Below are 21,369 nucleotides of genomic sequence, written 5' to 3'. Positions count from 1 at the left end.
TTAGAGTTCACCCTTTTGCTACACTGGATAGAGTCACCCAGACTTCCTCTAGCACAATTGTTGCTACATTAACATATTTTTGTTACATTGGCGAGCCCAACGTGGTGCCTATTCTCAGTTCAGACCGTACATTCTGTAATATATTTCTCGTTGCAAAATATTCTTTATTATTTCTAATTTGTTCCTGTTGCTCTTTGTTCATTTTTTTTAACTTCCTTATTTATTTATCTTTTCTTTTTAGATTTACATTTATAGGTATACTTGTATTGCTGCAGTTTACTTATATTCATATTTAAACCCTCACCTTCTTAATCATTGTGTACAGTTAACAATCTATTTTACTAATTATTGAACTATAAGAATTTAATAATTTAGATATTACTATTTTTATATATATTTATTAGCCAATATTGGTGGGTTTTTATATTCAATTATTTGTTAATCATATACTTGTTGAAACCATTGTGTGTTGCTTCAAGGATTGTGTTATATTTACTTAACTTTACTTAACCATTTTAAAATTTTTGTGAATAACTTTAGATTATTCTTGGATTGATTTTGTGGTGTGTTGTTATATATTTATTTAGATATATATTTTTTTTTTAAACCTTAGATTATTCTTCGATTGATTTTGTGGAGTGGTAATACATTATTTCCTCTGTCTATTCCTTTATTCATCTATTTTTTTTTCACAATGTCTGCATTCAAGGTAGAACATTTATTAGTCAAGGAATTAGATTATGAGTTGAGAATTAGGGACATCAATATTGATGAGTCTTCCAATGTGGATTTAAAACGCAAACTATTGCGTGGAGCTTTAAGGCAAGAAGAAGGAAACAGAAGCTTTCGACAAATTTCTGCCACAAGTATTCCTTTTCTAGAGCAGCAAGAAGAGATTGATGAGACTGTGGATGATTTGGCTAAAAGGATATCCGATTTTAGAGGGACTGTCCAAGATAGCCTATACTCCAGGCTGATATCACGTCTAGCTCATGTCTCAGGCCGTGTTCATTTATTGTCGTGTTCGAATGAGGATCAGCAATCTTATAAACGCTCAATTTCAATCCGAATTCTTAGCCTAGAGGGTGAACTTGATTCACGAGTAAATCCAATTGCTACTTCAACTCCTATTTCTTCTGTCCAAGCAGCTAACTCATTTCTACACCCCAAACCTGTTCAGGTACATAAATGGGGCATTACATTTTCTGGTGAAGGTCATTATGACCAAGTAATTTCTTTTTTGGATAGGGTGGAATGTCTTCGAGTATCGAGAGGAGTAAGTGAAGATGATCTTTTTGCAGCTTCTGCTGAATTGTTTACAGGCGCAGCTTTTACGTGGTTTAGAAACAACCGCAATAATTTTTCTAATTGGTCTGATTTGGCTCAGAAACTTAAATCTGATTTTCTACCATATTCTTTTCAAGATGACCTTCTAGACCAAATCAAAAATCGTAAACAGAAGCCAAATGAGTCTGTTACGATGTTTATCAATAACATTTTGGGTATGTGTAGTCGCCTTGAGACTCCTTTAACAGATTCTGCAAAAATTAAGATTATTCTGAAATGTCTATTGCCTTTTTATCACCAACAATTAGCTTTAGTAGACATCACCAGTATAGCAGACATCACCGAGAAATGTAAACGTTTGGAGGAAACTTTATCTTGGTCTACTCAACCTCCCACCACTTCCAAACACTCTTCTGACTCTTTCGGTCAGCAAAATCCTTTTAGACACCGTTCTTGGCAATCTAAGGGCCCTGAGCGTAATATCTCAGTGGTAAGTTCTGTAGTGTGCTGGAATTGTCGTGAGTCTGGCCATACTTTTTATGATTGCGGCATCCCTCGTACCCGTATTTTCTGCCACGGTTGTGGTAGGGAAAATACCCTCAAACGAAATTGCTTTAAGTGTTCGGGAAACGAACGATCGGAGGCCCGTCCCCTGAGCGTTTCTCCGTCCACACCCCCATCAGGGAATCAAACCGTTACATCAAACGAAATCACTGGTCCAACCACGTCAAGCCACCCAAACCCATCTTCCAGTCGGAAAGGGAAAGGGGTTGTCCCCAAAAAACCAACACACACCACACCAAGTCATTCCAAGAAGTAACTTCTCAATATAATACATTTGATTCGCATAGATTATCTTCCCCAAATATCTTCCCAAATTTTAGTAATAAACATAATAGTAGCAGTGTAGTAGTTCCAGTATCTATACCAGAGTCTACCACAATTCAGGAGGATTCTTTTATTTCTGATTCTTCTTGTTTGCCTATTGCATCCTCTGATTGTGTAGGTAGAGATAATAAGTTTAGTTTAGTACCACTTAAAATTTTTGATCAATCAGATAATAATTGTTTTGATTTGAATTCGTTATTAGTGAGAAAACATAATGATAATAGACCTTATCTTCCTATTAAGATTTTAGGACAATCTTGCTTAGCTCTTTTAGATAGTGGCTCGAACATTTCTGTGATAGGTTCACATTCATTAGCTTTACTGAAAAATGCTGAGATTTTTATTAGGCCCATTTCTTCTCTGCAAGTGTCTACTGCAGATGGTACAGTTCAGTCTATTACAGGCAAATTTGAAACTGAAATCACAGTAGCAGATTTATGTAAACAAATTACATTCTATATTATTCCTTCAGTTCAGAATTCTATAATTTTAGGTATGGACTTCTTAAATGCTTTTAATAGCACACTAAATTGTTCTAATTTTTCCTTTTCTATTTCTCAATTTAATCTGTCCTTACTTAGTGCTATTCAGGATTTTACTAGTTTATCTAGTTCAGAACAAAGTCAATTAGAGAATATGATCTCTAAATTTACAATTCTTTCGTCAAAAGACAAATTAGGTCGTACATCCTTAATATCTCACACTATCGAAGTGGGAGATACCACACCTTTTAGACAATATCAGTATCCTATTCCTCAGGCTTGGCAAGTTGACTTGGAAAAGGAAATTGATTCCATGTTAGAGTTGAAGATCATTGAACCTTCCACGTCTTCTTACTGTAGTCCTTTGTGGTTAACCAAGAAAAAAGATGGATCTTTTAGGGTTTGCTTCGATGGTCGAAAGTTGAATAATATTACTACAAATCGGGATGCTTATCCTATTCCTCGAATAGACGTCATTCTAAGTAAACTCCAGAATGCTAGATATATTTCTTCTATCGACCTATCTAAAGCTTTTTTACAAATTCCTTTAAGTGAGGAAAGTAAAAAGTATACAGCTTTTGCAGTTAGTGGGAAAGGATTATTTCAGTTTGTCACTATGCCTTTTGGTCTTGTTTCAGCTCCTCAGACAATGTGTCGTCTGATGGACTTAGTCATTGGTCCTCAGTTAGAGCCCTATGTTTTTTATTATTTGGATGACATTTTGGTTGTCACTCCTGATTTTTCTCTTCATATGGAAATTTTGGATAAGTTGTTTTTACGTCTCAAAGAGGCTAATTTAACTATTAATTTAGATAAATGTCAGTTTTGTCGTCCTAGTCTTAAATTTTTAGGATATGTAGTCGATAGTAAAGGTTTAAGGACTGACCCTAATAAAGTTACAGCTATCAAAGATTTTCCTATACCTAAGACTACTACTCAAGTCCGTAGGATATTAGGCATGTGTGGATATTATCGTCGGTTTGTGCCGTCTTATTCTACTTTGTTATCTCCACTTACAGATCTCCTTAAAAATAGGAAAAAAGGCCAAACTATTACATGGACTTCAGAAGCCGATGATGCTTTCCGGCGTATAAAAGAAGCTCTTACTAGTGCACCTGTCATGACATCTCCGAATTTTAAAGAGCATTTCTATCTCATGACAGATTGTTCCAACACTGCTTCAGGTGGTGTACTGTTTCAAATGAAGGATGGTTCGGAACATCCAATAGCTTATACCAGCAAAAAGCTCAATAAAGCACAGAAAAATTATTCCACCACAGAGAGAGAACTTCTTGCAATTATCCATGGTCTTGATGCCTTTCGGTACTATCTTGAGGGTCGTAAGTTTACTATCATCACAGATCATAGTTCTTTATTATGGTTACATTCCATGAAAAATCCGTCACAACGTTTATCCCGTTGGATTTGTAGGCTTTCTGTCTTTGATTATAATATTGTTCATCGCAAAGCCAATGGTGTTGTGGTTGCAGATGCGTTGTCACGTACATTCGATATCAATCTTTTAGATCTGTCCACTTTATCTCCAGATAATTGGTATCGAAAGATGATTCATAATGTCACCCAAGAACCTACTAGATACCCTGATTTCAAGGTAGAGAATAATATCCTGTATAAACATGTAATCAGTCCAGTTGAGTCTTTATCGAATATGTCTGATTGGAAAATAGTAGTCCCAACAGCAAATAGGGATGAAGTCTTGAGAACTTTTCATGATGATGTGACATCAGGTCACTTTGGTTTTTATAAAACATTTAGTAAAATAGCTGAGTTATATTACTGGCCTGGTCTGCGCAACTCAGTTAAGAAATACATCTCTAGATGTAGAGTTTGTGCAACATGCAAGCCGAGTAACCTACCTCAAGCTGGATTAATGGGTTCGTTTAGGAACATTAATTTTCCTTGGCAAATGATCTCTTTAGACCTTATTGGACCGTATCCACGTAGTTATTCAGGTAATACGTATTGTTTGGTTGTTGTAGATTACTTCACCAAATTTCCTTTAGTTTGCCCTCTTCGTAAGGCTACAACTCCAGCTATTTTGAAGTTCTTAGAGGAGCAAGTGTTCTTACTATTTGGTATTCCCCAAATAGTATCATGTGATAATGGTCCACAATTTATTTCTAAAGCCTTTAAAGATCTTTTAAGTAAATATAAGGTCCAAAAGATATTCTACAATGCAGCTTATCATCCGCAAGCTAACCACACTGAACGTGTAAATCGTAGCATTGTTACTGCTCTTCGATCTTACACTTACACTGATCATAGAGCTTGGGATCAGTACATTCATTCAGTTGCTCAAGCCATTCGAACTTCTGTTCATGAAACCACTCAGTGCTCTCCAGCTTATGTTAATTTTGGTAGGCATGTTCCATTGTCAGGTGATTATTTCGGTTTAATTTCTGAAAATTCAACAACTCTTCCTCAAATTTCTGAGAAACTTCACCGTATGGAAGATCTCCAAAACTTACCTCCAATATTCGCTGACATTAGGAAGAAGTTGAAAGCTTCTTACCGTAGAAATCAGCATCAGTATAATTTGAGGAAACGAGATTTGCGATTTTTTGTGGGCGATCGAGTTTTGAAACGGAATTTTGTAAAATCAAATAAAGGTGATGCCATTTCTGCTAAGTTTTGTCAGAAATATGTTCCCTGTACTGTCGTTAGGGTAATATCTCCTTTAGTATATGAATTAAAAGACAATTCGACGAATAGACGAATTGGTCAATTTCATATAAAGGATTTACTCCCGGATAATACAACATATGAGGCAACATCTTCATCTTCAGAGGAAGATTAACTTAATGTCTATTAAGTTAACTTATTCCTATGAGTGTTATTGTTTTGGCTCGGTTTGGGTACGATTTGATATTTTCTTAGATTTTTGTTATTAATCACCAGATTTGATATATCTACAGTTTATACTTTGATTAGTATCTGTTTATAATTAGTTAAAATTATTAAGGCCATTAGAGTGTTTACGTATATTAGATGTTGCATTGGTATGGAACTAAATATTGTAATGCTACTATACTGTGCTATATGTTTATGTGCTGTATAACTTATGTTCTCATTTTACTTACTTGTTTTGCCAGTTGGAAAGAATGTTGTATTTTTTTTGTATGGATTTGATTCAGTTATTGGTCATAATCAAGTTATATAGTAACATGTACCTGAATTTGCTATGTGGGATGTTTTTTTTAAATCAGTCATTAGGAATTTATATAGACAATCATTATGCATAATTTTAGGACACTCCTATATTATATAGACTATTCTGCCTGTGTATAGGTGAATGAATATGTGGGTTCGAAGTTTTAGTTCAATTGTTGGCCTCAGTTGTGCAATGAATTTCGGAATTCACCATTTTCATGACAAGTTGTACAGTTATCTAGGCAGTAGAACGTCTTAGGATTTGAACATTTAGCTTTAATCCTTAATATTTTCAGACTTTGGTCTAATATAAGAATTGTTGTTCCTTAGCTGATTTATTATTCTTACTTATAAAATAGTTTATTCAAGTCATGGATTGCTCCCTTTACAGCTAACATGTTTAGATTACAGTTATGGATAGTGATTCCATATTTTGGCAACAAATGACCATTTATAGTTATTTTCACTTCTTTCCTCAGGCACTTATCTATATTTTGGTATATTGAATTAGGAATTATCTTGTTCTCTTTTATTAATATCAGAACGAATTATAAATCTGCAGTTTCTTCAGAAATTGGTCTACTCGTTCTTGATGTTCTGTTTTGTTATTACTCCTACCTTAACCCTTACTGTTTTGCTATGGTTGTTAGAGTTACTGGCACATTAAACTCTTTTTAGTGCTCTTATGTTAGATATTCTTATAAATTTGTTGTAGCTACCTGCTATAGTTATCGAGTATCAGCATAAGTTAATTTTGTTGTTTTTTTTTTAGTTTTTATTTTTGGTCTTTATTTTGGATCCCAAATGTACTGATGGCAGATCATCAGGATGGAATCGATTTTATGGCTGTCCTTTTGTTCAAGCCGTTAGTCCCACATTTTGATTCAATAATTTATTTGATGAATTTTTAGGTTAGGCACATATTACCGGATGTGGGTATATGTGGACCTACCCTATTTGGTTTAGTTGGTTATAGTGTGAATTGGGTCATTATTTGCCTGATTGATTATCTTTGGATATGCTACTTTATAAATCTGTTGTCCACTGTATGGTCAATTTTGGATTTACCATCCAATTCGACACTTATATTGTTGTCTATACATTTGGTATTTTTATTGTTACTTATATTGTTTTATATAAGTACGTTGGTATTTTTATTATTACTTATTATTGTGTATCGGTCCACCTATTTGCCTGATTGATTATTCCTTGGATATGCTCTTCTATAAATCTGTTGTCCATTGATGAGTCAATTTTGGAACCAGGGTCCGATTTCACATTATTTTGGATTATTTTTATTGAGTATTTGTATTATTAGTCTATACTATGCTATGTTGGAGTTACCTTACTTTAACTTTACTCTAAATAGTATGTGACTTTTTACTTAGTTACATGTGGGTATCTTTAGATGAAACCATTTTTTTTATTCCTACATCACTCATAATCTGCGGTTAATTATAATCATGTGAATCGATGTAGATTGTTTTGGAAGTATTTTAGTGAGTTAATATAGTTTATAGCTGTACTTGGCAAATTGTTGCCATGGCTATAATTTTTTATATATAAGTTTATTTTTTTCTCGATTCTTGATTGCTCCACATATGGTTGAAGTATTGGTTAACCTACATCTAACCAATCAGTCAAGTAAAAAAAAAAATTTTTTTTCACTAAAAATTTTTTTTTCTCCAAGTAAGAGGGGAATGTAACGAGTCCGTTACTTAAATATTCGTTTACCTTCTTTTTGTGACTGGAATCTTTTAATTTGATTCTAAATTAAATTCATATTAAAATATTCTTAAACTAAATATTTAAATAACTCCCAGTAAATTTTAATTTCTGATATTGGCATTAAACTGCGCCCTCAGCGGTGAAATTCTGAAAGTACATTTATTCTGCGGCGTGTAAAATCTCAACTTGTCACTTGTTAACTGGATGTGAGTGAATAAACATCTCAGAGTAGAGCGGCTGGGAGTCCATTTTTTTTTCCCGAATTTAGTTTAAGTTTATTTTTTATGTGAAGAGCTGTTATTTTAGAAGAAACCATTTGAGTTATTTTGTTGTTTTGTACGAGGATATTTTCAGTTGGATCACCCTAGCCGGTAAGATAAAATTACAAATAAATTATAAGGAAAAATCCTTTATATCATCCGTCATTGTTAGTAAAATTCAGACCTATTTTAATTTCGTCTTTGATAGGTATCTCATATATTTGATACATGTTATATTTCACCTTATTTCATTAAGGAAAAGTTTTATACCTAAATAAATTATAAGTATTAGATTCTATATCTATCTCAAATTTTTATTTCCTTTCAAGAGTTAAAGTAAACAATTATGTATTTCAATTTCATACCATTTAAACCGGCTAATATTTCTTTTTTTTCCTATTCTATAATATATAAAGATCATGTTTTCAGTTAAAATTATCTATCTAATATATCCATACATTATAAAAACATTGTCACACCATTCGAAGGTCACTATTTACCGAAAACCATTAAGGTTTTTATTTCAATTTAAGGTCACTTGCTGACATTTTTTGTATCGCCTTCCAAGGTTGATAACCCTTGTGTTTTTCCTTAACTTTTGTATGTACAAAAAACTTGGAGTAACACAACTGTTTTTTTAGCCTACTCAAGAATCCAGTTACAAGTCAGGGGAAGAATTATTTTTTAGTTGGGGTTATACTTAATAAAGATAAGGGGAAGGAGTTTCAAGTTGGTTTTTTTATGGGAAATTAAGAAGCAGTTTAAAGGGACGTATTTGTCCAATAGTACCTGATCCAGGGAATACAGGTTTGGTATCTTGTTACCACCTGAGTCCAGTTCTCCACTCTTCGAGGGAAACCGACAGGAAGAACTGACTTATTTTTTTTTATTATCATTCAATTACTTTAAATAATTTTTTTTATGTCCTCTTCAAGGTTTAACTTTTGGTTCAATTTTTAATAACAAAAACTATCCTTAATAATAAATATTTTCAATTTTTCCTAAAAAAAAACATTTTATCATTGTAATTTAATTTAATTATTTATTGTTTACCAAGGGATGAGGTTATAACTCTCCCTTGAATTTCTCTTTGTTAGGTTATTGTGTGCACACATATCCCAGAGAATTTTTTTTCTTAAAAACCTAAACAATTTTTGAACGAAAACTAACTATTAGTGAGTAGTATATAATTATATTTATTATTTATATATTATTATTGGATCTAACTTTTGTCACAATTTGAAATTTTTAAGGGGTATATCAGGGGTAAATTGTTTTATAATTATTCAGGGATTTTACTGTAAATATAGATAAGTTCCTTACTTCTTACTCCTTACTCCCTGCTGCAGTCTATATTGCAAGGTAAAGTCAAAGGTAAGCGAGGACCCGGTAGAAGGAGAATATCATGGCTGCGGAATTTAAGAACATGGTTTAAGAAAACCTCAACGGAGCTGTTTCGAGCCGCAGCAAGCAAGGTCATGATTGCCAATATGATTTCCAACATCCGAAACGGATAGGAACCAGAAGAAGAAGAAGATAGATAAGTTAATTGTATATAAGAGGTGATGGGTCATATATAAGTGTTTAAAATAGTCTGTACATAAAATTGGTATTTATTAAAGTTGGGTTAAAACAATTCAATATTTCAATCAGTACCTATCTTTCATATTTCAGCAATACAAGATATCTCGGAAGAAAACATTTAACTTCCTGGCGCCCAAGCATTCACTAGAGCAGCTTTTATTTTTTCATCTGTTTATTTCTTGGTGGTTTTCTTGTCATTAATTCTTATATCTTACGGTCTCTGTAGGGCATGCAAATTGGCCGAATCCTTCTTTGAGTGTCAAGTGGTCATTCTCCTGCATAGTCGCTAGCCAACACTTAATTCTGTTATATTTTAAAATTCATATTTACTTCATAAAATTCATATTTATTTCTTTTACATAATTTATTTCTATCTAATCCCTTCCATCTTCCGTTATTCCCCATAGTAGTTCGTTGGTGTATCAAGGTGCATTTTAGAGTTCACCCTTTTGCTACACTGGATAGAGTCACCCAGACTTCCTCTAGCACAATTGTTGCTACATTAACATATTTTTGTTACATTGGCGAGCCCAACGTGGTGCCTATTCTCAGTTCAGACCGTACATTCTGTAATATATTTCTCGTTGCAAAATATTCTTTATTATTTCTAATTTGTTCCTGTTGCTCTTTGTTCATTTTTTTTAACTTCCTTATTTATTTATCTTTTCTTTTTAGATTTACATTTATAGGTATACTTGTATTGCTGCAGTTTACTTATATTCATATTTAAACCCTCACCTTCTTAATCATTGTGTACAGTTAACAATCTATTTTACTAATTATTGAACTATAAGAATTTAATAATTTAGATATTACTATTTTTATATATATTTATTAGCCAATATTGGTGGGTTTTTATATTCAATTATTTGTTAATCATATACTTGTTGAAACCATTGTGTGTTGCTTCAAGGATTGTGTTATATTTACTTAACTTTACTTAACCATTTTAAAATTTTTGTGAATAACTTTAGATTATTCTTGGATTGATTTTGTGGTGTGTTGTTATATATTTATTTAGATATATATTTTTTTTTAAACCTTAGATTATTCTTCGATTGATTTTGTGGAGTGGTAATACATTATTTCCTCTGTCTATTCCTTTATTCATCTATTTTTTTTTCACAATGTCTGCATTCAAGGTAGAACATTTATTAGTCAAGGAATTAGATTATGAGTTGAGAATTAGGGACATCAATATTGATGAGTCTTCCAATGTGGATTTAAAACGCAAACTATTGCGTGGAGCTTTAAGGCAAGAAGAAGGAAACAGAAGCTTTCGACAAATTTCTGCCACAAGTATTCCTTTTCTAGAGCAGCAAGAAGAGATTGATGAGACTGTGGATGATTTGGCTAAAAGGATATCCGATTTTAGAGGGACTGTCCAAGATAGCCTATACTCCAGGCTGATATCACGTCTAGCTCATGTCTCAGGCCGTGTTCATTTATTGTCGTGTTCGAATGAGGATCAGCAATCTTATAAACGCTCAATTTCAATCCGAATTCTTAGCCTAGAGGGTGAACTTGATTCACGAGTAAATCCAATTGCTACTTCAACTCCTATTTCTTCTGTCCAAGCAGCTAACTCATTTCTACACCCCAAACCTGTTCAGGTACATAAATGGGGCATTACATTTTCTGGTGAAGGTCATTATGACCAAGTAATTTCTTTTTTGGATAGGGTGGAATGTCTTCGAGTATCGAGAGGAGTAAGTGAAGATGATCTTTTTGCAGCTTCTGCTGAATTGTTTACAGGCGCAGCTTTTACGTGGTTTAGAAACAACCGCAATAATTTTTCTAATTGGTCTGATTTGGCTCAGAAACTTAAATCTGATTTTCTACCATATTCTTTTCAAGATGACCTTCTAGACCAAATCAAAAATCGTAAACAGAAGCCAAATGAGTCTGTTACGATGTTTATCAATAACATTTTGGGTATGTGTAGTCGCCTTGAGACTCCTTTAACAGATTCTGCAAAAATTAAGATTATTCTGAAATGTCTATTGCCTTTTTATCACCAACAATTAGCTTTAGTAGACATCACCAGTATAGCAGACATCACCGAGAAATGTAAACGTTTGGAGGAAACTTTATCTTGGTCTACTCAACCTCCCACCACTTCCAAACACTCTTCTGACTCTTTCGGTCAGCAAAATCCTTTTAGACACCGTTCTTGGCAATCTAAGGGCCCTGAGCGTAATATCTCAGTGGTAAGTTCTGTAGTGTGCTGGAATTGTCGTGAGTCTGGCCATACTTTTTATGATTGCGGCATCCCTCGTACCCGTATTTTCTGCCACGGTTGTGGTAGGGAAAATACCCTCAAACGAAATTGCTTTAAGTGTTCGGGAAACGAACGATCGGAGGCCCGTCCCCTGAGCGTTTCTCCGTCCACACCCCCATCAGGGAATCAAACCGTTACATCAAACGAAATCACTGGTCCAACCACGTCAAGCCACCCAAACCCATCTTCCAGTCGGAAAGGGAAAGGGGTTGTCCCCAAAAAACCAACACACACCACACCAAGTCATTCCAAGAAGTAACTTCTCAATATAATACATTTGATTCGCATAGATTATCTTCCCCAAATATCTTCCCAAATTTTAGTAATAAACATAATAGTAGCAGTGTAGTAGTTCCAGTATCTATACCAGAGTCTACCACAATTCAGGAGGATTCTTTTATTTCTGATTCTTCTTGTTTGCCTATTGCATCCTCTGATTGTGTAGGTAGAGATAATAAGTTTAGTTTAGTACCACTTAAAATTTTTGATCAATCAGATAATAATTGTTTTGATTTGAATTCGTTATTAGTGAGAAAACATAATGATAATAGACCTTATCTTCCTATTAAGATTTTAGGACAATCTTGCTTAGCTCTTTTAGATAGTGGCTCGAACATTTCTGTGATAGGTTCACATTCATTAGCTTTACTGAAAAATGCTGAGATTTTTATTAGGCCCATTTCTTCTCTGCAAGTGTCTACTGCAGATGGTACAGTTCAGTCTATTACAGGCAAATTTGAAACTGAAATCACAGTAGCAGATTTATGTAAACAAATTACATTCTATATTATTCCTTCAGTTCAGAATTCTATAATTTTAGGTATGGACTTCTTAAATGCTTTTAATAGCACACTAAATTGTTCTAATTTTTCCTTTTCTATTTCTCAATTTAATCTGTCCTTACTTAGTGCTATTCAGGATTTTACTAGTTTATCTAGTTCAGAACAAAGTCAATTAGAGAATATGATCTCTAAATTTACAATTCTTTCGTCAAAAGACAAATTAGGTCGTACATCCTTAATATCTCACACTATCGAAGTGGGAGATACCACACCTTTTAGACAATATCAGTATCCTATTCCTCAGGCTTGGCAAGTTGACTTGGAAAAGGAAATTGATTCCATGTTAGAGTTGAAGATCATTGAACCTTCCACGTCTTCTTACTGTAGTCCTTTGTGGTTAACCAAGAAAAAAGATGGATCTTTTAGGGTTTGCTTCGATGGTCGAAAGTTGAATAATATTACTACAAATCGGGATGCTTATCCTATTCCTCGAATAGACGTCATTCTAAGTAAACTCCAGAATGCTAGATATATTTCTTCTATCGACCTATCTAAAGCTTTTTTACAAATTCCTTTAAGTGAGGAAAGTAAAAAGTATACAGCTTTTGCAGTTAGTGGGAAAGGATTATTTCAGTTTGTCACTATGCCTTTTGGTCTTGTTTCAGCTCCTCAGACAATGTGTCGTCTGATGGACTTAGTCATTGGTCCTCAGTTAGAGCCCTATGTTTTTTATTATTTGGATGACATTTTGGTTGTCACTCCTGATTTTTCTCTTCATATGGAAATTTTGGATAAGTTGTTTTTACGTCTCAAAGAGGCTAATTTAACTATTAATTTAGATAAATGTCAGTTTTGTCGTCCTAGTCTTAAATTTTTAGGATATGTAGTCGATAGTAAAGGTTTAAGGACTGACCCTGATAAAGTTACAGCTATCAAAGATTTTCCTATACCTAAGACTACTACTCAAGTCCGTAGGATATTAGGCATGTGTGGATATTATCGTCGGTTTGTGCCGTCTTATTCTACTTTGTTATCTCCACTTACAGATCTCCTTAAAAATAGGAAAAAAGGCCAAACTATTACATGGACTTCAGAAGCCGATGATGCTTTCCGGCGTATAAAAGAAGCTCTTACTAGTGCACCTGTCATGACATCTCCGAATTTTAAAGAGCATTTCTATCTCATGACAGATTGTTCCAACACTGCTTCAGGTGGTGTACTGTTTCAAATGAAGGATGGTTCGGAACATCCAATAGCTTATACCAGCAAAAAGCTCAATAAAGCACAGAAAAATTATTCCACCACAGAGAGAGAACTTCTTGCAATTATCCATGGTCTTGATGCCTTTCGGTACTATCTTGAGGGTCGTAAGTTTACTATCATCACAGATCATAGTTCTTTATTATGGTTACATTCCATGAAAAATCCGTCACAACGTTTATCCCGTTGGATTTGTAGGCTTTCTGTCTTTGATTATAATATTGTTCATCGCAAAGCCAATGGTGTTGTGGTTGCAGATGCGTTGTCACGTACATTCGATATCAATCTTTTAGATCTGTCCACTTTATCTCCAGATAATTGGTATCGAAAGATGATTCATAATGTCACCCAAGAACCTACTAGATACCCTGATTTCAAGGTAGAGAATAATATCCTGTATAAACATGTAATCAGTCCAGTTGAGTCTTTATCGAATATGTCTGATTGGAAAATAGTAGTCCCAACAGCAAATAGGGATGAAGTCTTGAGAACTTTTCATGATGATGTGACATCAGGTCACTTTGGTTTTTATAAAACATTTAGTAAAATAGCTGAGTTATATTACTGGCCTGGTCTGCGCAACTCAGTTAAGAAATACATCTCTAGATGTAGAGTTTGTGCAACATGCAAGCCGAGTAACCTACCTCAAGCTGGATTAATGGGTTCGTTTAGGAACATTAATTTTCCTTGGCAAATGATCTCTTTAGACCTTATTGGACCGTATCCACGTAGTTATTCAGGTAATACGTATTGTTTGGTTGTTGTAGATTACTTCACCAAATTTCCTTTAGTTTGCCCTCTTCGTAAGGCTACAACTCCAGCTATTTTGAAGTTCTTAGAGGAGCAAGTGTTCTTACTATTTGGTATTCCCCAAATAGTATCATGTGATAATGGTCCACAATTTATTTCTAAAGCCTTTAAAGATCTTTTAAGTAAATATAAGGTCCAAAAGATATTCTACAATGCAGCTTATCATCCGCAAGCTAACCACACTGAACGTGTAAATCGTAGCATTGTTACTGCTCTTCGATCTTACACTTACACTGATCATAGAGCTTGGGATCAGTACATTCATTCAGTTGCTCAAGCCATTCGAACTTCTGTTCATGAAACCACTCAGTGCTCTCCAGCTTATGTTAATTTTGGTAGGCATGTTCCATTGTCAGGTGATTATTTCGGTTTAATTTCTGAAAATTCAACAACTCTTCCTCAAATTTCTGAGAAACTTCACCGTATGGAAGATCTCCAAAACTTACCTCCAATATTCGCTGACATTAGGAAGAAGTTGAAAGCTTCTTACCGTAGAAATCAGCATCAGTATAATTTGAGGAAACGAGATTTGCGATTTTTTGTGGGCGATCGAGTTTTGAAACGGAATTTTGTAAAATCAAATAAAGGTGATGCCATTTCTGCTAAGTTTTGTCAGAAATATGTTCCCTGTACTGTCGTTAGGGTAATATCTCCTTTAGTATATGAATTAAAAGACAATTCGACGAATAGACGAATTGGTCAATTTCATATAAAGGATTTACTCCCGGATAATACAACAGATGAGGCAACATCTTCATCTTCAGAGGAAGATTAACTTAATGTCTATTAAGTTAACTTATTCCTATGAGTGTTATTGTTTTGGCTCGGTTTGGGTACGATTTGATATTTTCTTAGATTTTTGTTATTAATCACCAGATTTGATATATCTACAGTTTATACTTTGATTAGTATCTGTTTATAATTAGTTAAAATTATTAAGGCCATTAGAGTGTTTACGTATATTAGATGTTGCATTGGTATGGAACTAAATATTGTAATGCTACTATACTGTGCTATATGTTTATGTGTTGTATAACTTATGTTCTCATTTTACTTACTTGTTTTGCCAGTTGGAAAGAATGTTGTATTTTTTTTGTATGGATTTGATTCAGTTATTGGTCATAATCAAGTTATATAGTAACATGTACCTGAATTTGCTATGTGGGATGTTTTTTTTAAATCAGTCATTAGGAATTTATATAGACAATCATTATGCATAATTTTAGGACACTCCTATATTATATAGACTATTCTGCCTGTGTATAGGTGAATGAATATGTGGGTTCGAAGTTTTAGTTCAATTGTTGGCCTCAGTTTTGCAATGAATTTCGGAATTCACCATTTTCATGACAAGTTGTACAGTTATCTAGGCAGTAGAACGTCTTAGGATTTGAACATTTAGCTTTAATCCTTAATATTTTCAGACTTTGGTCTAATATACGAATTGTTGTTCCTTAGCTGATTTATTATTCTTACTTATAAAATAGTTTATTCAAGTCATGGATTGCTCCCTTTACAGCTAACATGTTTAGATTACAGTTATGGATAGTGATTCCATATTTTGGCAACAAATGACCATTTATAGTTATTTTCACTTCTTTCCTCAGGCACTTATCTATATTTTGGTATATTGAATTAGGAATTATCTTGTTCTCTTTTATTAATATCAGAACGAATTATAAATCTGCAGTTTCTTCAGAAATTGGTCTACTCGTTCTTGATGTTCTGTTTTGTTATTACTCCTACCTTAACCCTTACTGTTTTGCTATGGTTGTTAGAGTTACTGGCACATTAAACTCTTTTTAGTGCTCTTATGTTAGATATTCTTATAAATTTGTTGTAGCTACCTGCTATAGTTATCGAGTATCAGCATAAGTTAATTTTGTTGTTTTTTTTTTAGTTTTTATTTTTGGTCTTTATTTTGGATCCCAAATGTACTGATGGCAGATCATCAGGATGGAATCGATTTTATGGCTGTCCTTTTGTTCAAGCCGTTAGTCCCACATTTTGATTCAATAATTTATTTGATGAATTTTTAGGTTAGGCACATATTACCGGATGTGGGTATATGTGGACCTACCCTATTTGGTTTAGTTGGTTATAGTGTGAATTGGGTCATTATTTGCCTGATTGATTATCTTTGGATATGCTACTTTATAAATCTGTTGTCCACTGTATGGTCAATTTTGGATTTACCATCCAATTCGACACTTATATTGTTGTCTATACATTTGGTATTTTTATTGTTACTTATATTGTTTTATATAAGTACGTTGGTATTTTTATTATTACTTATTATTGTGTATCGGTCCACCTATTTGCCTGATTGATTATTCCTTGGATATGCTCTTCTATAAATCTGTTGTCCATTGATGAGTCAATTTTGGAACCAGGGTCCGATTTCACATTATTTTGGATTATTTTTATTGAGTATTTGTATTATTAGTCTATACTATGCTATGTTGGAGTTACCTTACTTTAACTTTACTCTAAATAGTATGTGACTTTTTACTTAGTTACATGTGGGTATCTTTAGATGAAACCATTTTTTTTATTCCTACATCACTCATAATCTGCGGTTAATTATAATCATGTGAATCGATGTAGATTGTTTTGGAAGTATTTTAGTGAGTTAATATAGTTTATAGCTGTACTTGGCAAATTGTTGCCATGGCTATAATTTTTTATATATAAGTTTATTTTTTTCTCGATTCTTGATTGCTCCACATATGGTTGAAGTATTGGTTAACCTACATCTAACCAATCAGTCAAGTAAAAAAAAAAATTTTTTTTCACTAAAAAATTTTTTTTCTCCAAGTAAGAGGGGAATGTAACGAGTCCGTTACTTAAATATTCGTTTACCTTCTTTTTGTGACTGGAATCTTTTAATTTGATTCTAAATTAAATTCATATTAAAATATTCTTAAACTAAATATTTAAATAACTCCCAGTAAATTTTAATTTCTGATATTGGCATTAAACTGCGCCCTCAGCGGTGAAATTCTGAAAGTACATTTATTCTGCGGCGTGTAAAATCTCAACTTGTCACTTGTTAACTGGATGTGAGTGAATAAACATCTCAGAGTAGAGCGGCTGGGAGTCCATTTTTTTTTCCCGAATTTAGTTTAAGTTTATTTTTTATGTGAAGAGCTGTTATTTTAGAAGAAACCATTTGAGTTATTTTGTTGTTTTGTACGAGGATATTTTCAGTTGGATCACCCTAGCCGGTAAGATAAAATTACAAATAAATTATAAGGAAAAATCCTTTATATCATCCGTCATTGTTAGTAAAATTCAGACCTATTTTAATTTCGTCTTTGATAGGTATCTCATATATTTGATACATGTTATATTTCACCTTATTTCATTAAGGAAAAGTTTTATACCTAAATAAATTATAAGTATTAGATTCTATATCTATCTCAAATTTTTATTTCCTTTCAAGAGTTAAAGTAAACAATTATGTATTTCAATTTCATACCATTTAAACCGGCTAATATTTCTTTTTTTTCCTATTCTATAATATATAAAGATCATGTTTTCAGTTAAAATTATCTATCTAATATATCCATACATTATAAAAACATTGTCACACCATTCGAAGGTCACTATTTACCGAAAACCATTAAGGTTTTTATTTCAATTTAAGGTCACTTGCTGACATTTTTTGTATCGCCTTCCAAGGTTGATAACCCTTGTGTTTTTCCTTAACTTTTGTATGTACAAAAAACTTGGAGTAACACAACTGTTTTTTTAGCCTACTCAAGAATCCAGTTACAAGTCAGGGGAAGAATTATTTTTTAGTTGGGGTTATACTTAATAAAGATAAGGGGAAGGAGTTTCAAGTTGGTTTTTTTATGGGAAATTAAGAAGCAGTTTAAAGGGACGTATTTGTCCAATAGTACCTGATCCAGGGAATACAGGTTTGGTATCTTGTTACCACCTGAGTCCAGTTCTCCACTCTTCGAGGGAAACCGACAGGAAGAACTGACTTATTTTTTTTTATTATCATTCAATTACTTTAAATAATTTTTTTTATGTCCTCTTCAAGGTTTAACTTTTGGTTCAATTTTTAATAACAAAAACTATCCTTAATAATAAATATTTTCAATTTTTCCTAAAAAAAAAACATTTTATCATTGTAATTTAATTTAATTATTTATTGTTTACCAAGGGATGAGGTTATAACTCTCCCTTGAATTTCTCTTTGTTAGGTTATTGTGTGCACACATATCCCAGAGAATTTTTTTTCTTAAAAACCTAAACAATTTTTGAACGAAAACTAACTATTAGTGAGTAGTATATAATTATATTTATTATTTATATATTATTATTGGATCTAACTTTTGTCACAATTTGAAATTTTTAAGGGGTATATCAGGGGTAAATTGTTTTATAATTATTCAGGGATTTTACTGTAAATATAGATAAGTTAATTGTATATAAGAGGTGATGGGTCATATATAAGTGTTTAAAATAGTCTGTACATAAAATTGGTATTTATTAAAGTTGGGTTAAAACAATTCAATATTTCAATCAGTACCTATCTTTCATATTTCAGCAATACAAGATATCTCGGAAGAAAACATTTAACTTCCTAGCGCCCAAGCATTCACTAGAGCAGCTTTTATTTTTTCATCTGTTTATTTCTTGGTGGTTTTCTTGTCATTAATTCTTATATCTTACGGTCTCTGTAGGGCATGCAAATTGGCCGAATCCTTCTTTGAGTGTCAAGTGGTCATTCTCCTGCATAGTCGCTAGCCAACACTTAATTCTGTTATATTTTAAAATTCATATTTACTTCATAAAATTCATATTTATTTCTTTTACATAATTTATTTCTATCTAATCCCTTCCATCTTCCGTTATTCCCCATAGTAGTTCGTTGGTGTATCAAGGTGCATTTTAGAGTTCACCCTTTTGCTACACTGGATAGAGTCACCCAGACTTCCTCTAGCACAATTGTTGCTACATTAACATATTTTTGTTACAATAACCGAGGCTGAGAACGAAGAAATTGAGTGGTGATTAAAATCTTTATTTTGGAGAATATTTTCATTTAGGCATTCAGTGAAAAAAAGGTACAAAATTTTGTTAATATAATTTAGTTAGTGTCATAATTATTTCAATTTTAAAGATAGTTTGTTTAAATTTTACATTGTCTATATAATTTAATTAGTTTCATAAGAATTTCAATTTAACGATAGTTTATTTTAAATTTTGCATTGGTTATGTTAGATATATATGTGTGTTTCATAATAGATATAATAAAGATAATTTAAAAAAAGTGCTTACAAACTAATTCTTTGAGAACCGCGATAAAAACCCTATATATATATATATATATATATATATTATTAAAAACACTCATTGCTCATCATTCACAAATAATATATCATCACAATATATACAAGGATTTCCACAGTTTTCACTGTATTCCTTCACTCAACCATTTTCTCCAATTTTTCCTATTTAGCCAGTCCCCTTCCTGTAGGTTTCTTCTACTCATTGCTTCGTGGTTGTAATATAAATTATATATAATTGGCAAGTCTCTATCATCCAAGCCCGCTTGTTTCCAGATGGATATGAGTTTGTCATGTTTTACTCTATCAAATGCCTTTTTGTAGTCGATAAAACAAATATATACACCACAATTGACATCCATGCACCTCTGGATAAGCACTTGTATAGCGAATAGAGCTTATCGGGTGCCTAAGGTATCGCGGAATCCAAATTGTGTTCATGACTATTGATCTTCACATTTTTTATATATTCTGTTATGTATCACTTTTAAAAACGTTTTAAGTAAGTGGCTCATTAGGCTAATTATTTTGTAGTCTTCATATGTTTTTGCATTATATTTTTTTGGTATAGTTACGAAGGTCGACTTTAACCAGCTGTGGAGAATATTTTCAGTTATATATATATATATATATATATATATATATATATATATATATATATATATATATATATATATATATATATATATATATATTTTATTAAATATAGTTGTTATCCATTTTATTCCTTATTCGTTCAAGTTTCAGGAATTTTGTATACAATTTGTCAGGGCCTACAGCTTTACCATCTTTAGTTTTTCTAATAGCTGCCGTAACTTTTTCAATGGTAATCGCGGATCCTGTTTGGCATTCTACGTCTTCAATGGCAATCTGCCTTTCATTTGCAAATGTTACTTCCACATATTTCTTCCAAATGTCAAGTCTCTCTTCCATACTTAGTAGTAGATTAGATTGGGTATCTGCCAAACATCCAACTCTTCTAGACTTGTATAAGCCTGCAGCATTTTTAACTTTTGTGTGCATATTGAATGAATCGTGTTTCTGTTGTAATAACTGTATTTCCGCACATTGTTCTCTCAGCTGTATGTCCTAAGCCATTCTTATTGCTCTTTTGATCTCTTTGTCTATTCTTTTGTATAATGTCTTGTCCTGATCTTTGACCTTTCGCTTTTCTTTCATCATATCTAGAATCTCATTTGTCATCCACGGTTTTTAACTTAATTTTTGGTGGTTTGAGGAATTTTTTTTGTATGTCTTGTGAAACTCTATGCAATTTTTTAAGCTCCTGTTCTATTGAATCAGTTTGAATAACGGTATTTAAATTACTACATATGTATATACTGTTTTACACTCTGTTCTGTGCTTTGGTCTTTGAGTCGCCTGATGTCGTATTTTGGGTTGACACTACGTCGAATCTTCTTTAGCCTGAATCTCATTTTGCAAATCAGTGGGTTGTCGTCTGACTGGAATCTTTTATTAATCATAATGTTATCTATTTGATTTCTGACTATGTGGTCTGAAGTATCTTGAGGT

This window comes from Diabrotica undecimpunctata, chromosome 8, assembly GCF_040954645.1.
Source record: "Diabrotica undecimpunctata isolate CICGRU chromosome 8, icDiaUnde3, whole genome shotgun sequence".
Taxonomy (NCBI): domain Eukaryota; kingdom Metazoa; phylum Arthropoda; class Insecta; order Coleoptera; family Chrysomelidae; genus Diabrotica; species Diabrotica undecimpunctata.
Note: the sequence above shows the minus strand (reverse complement) of the source record.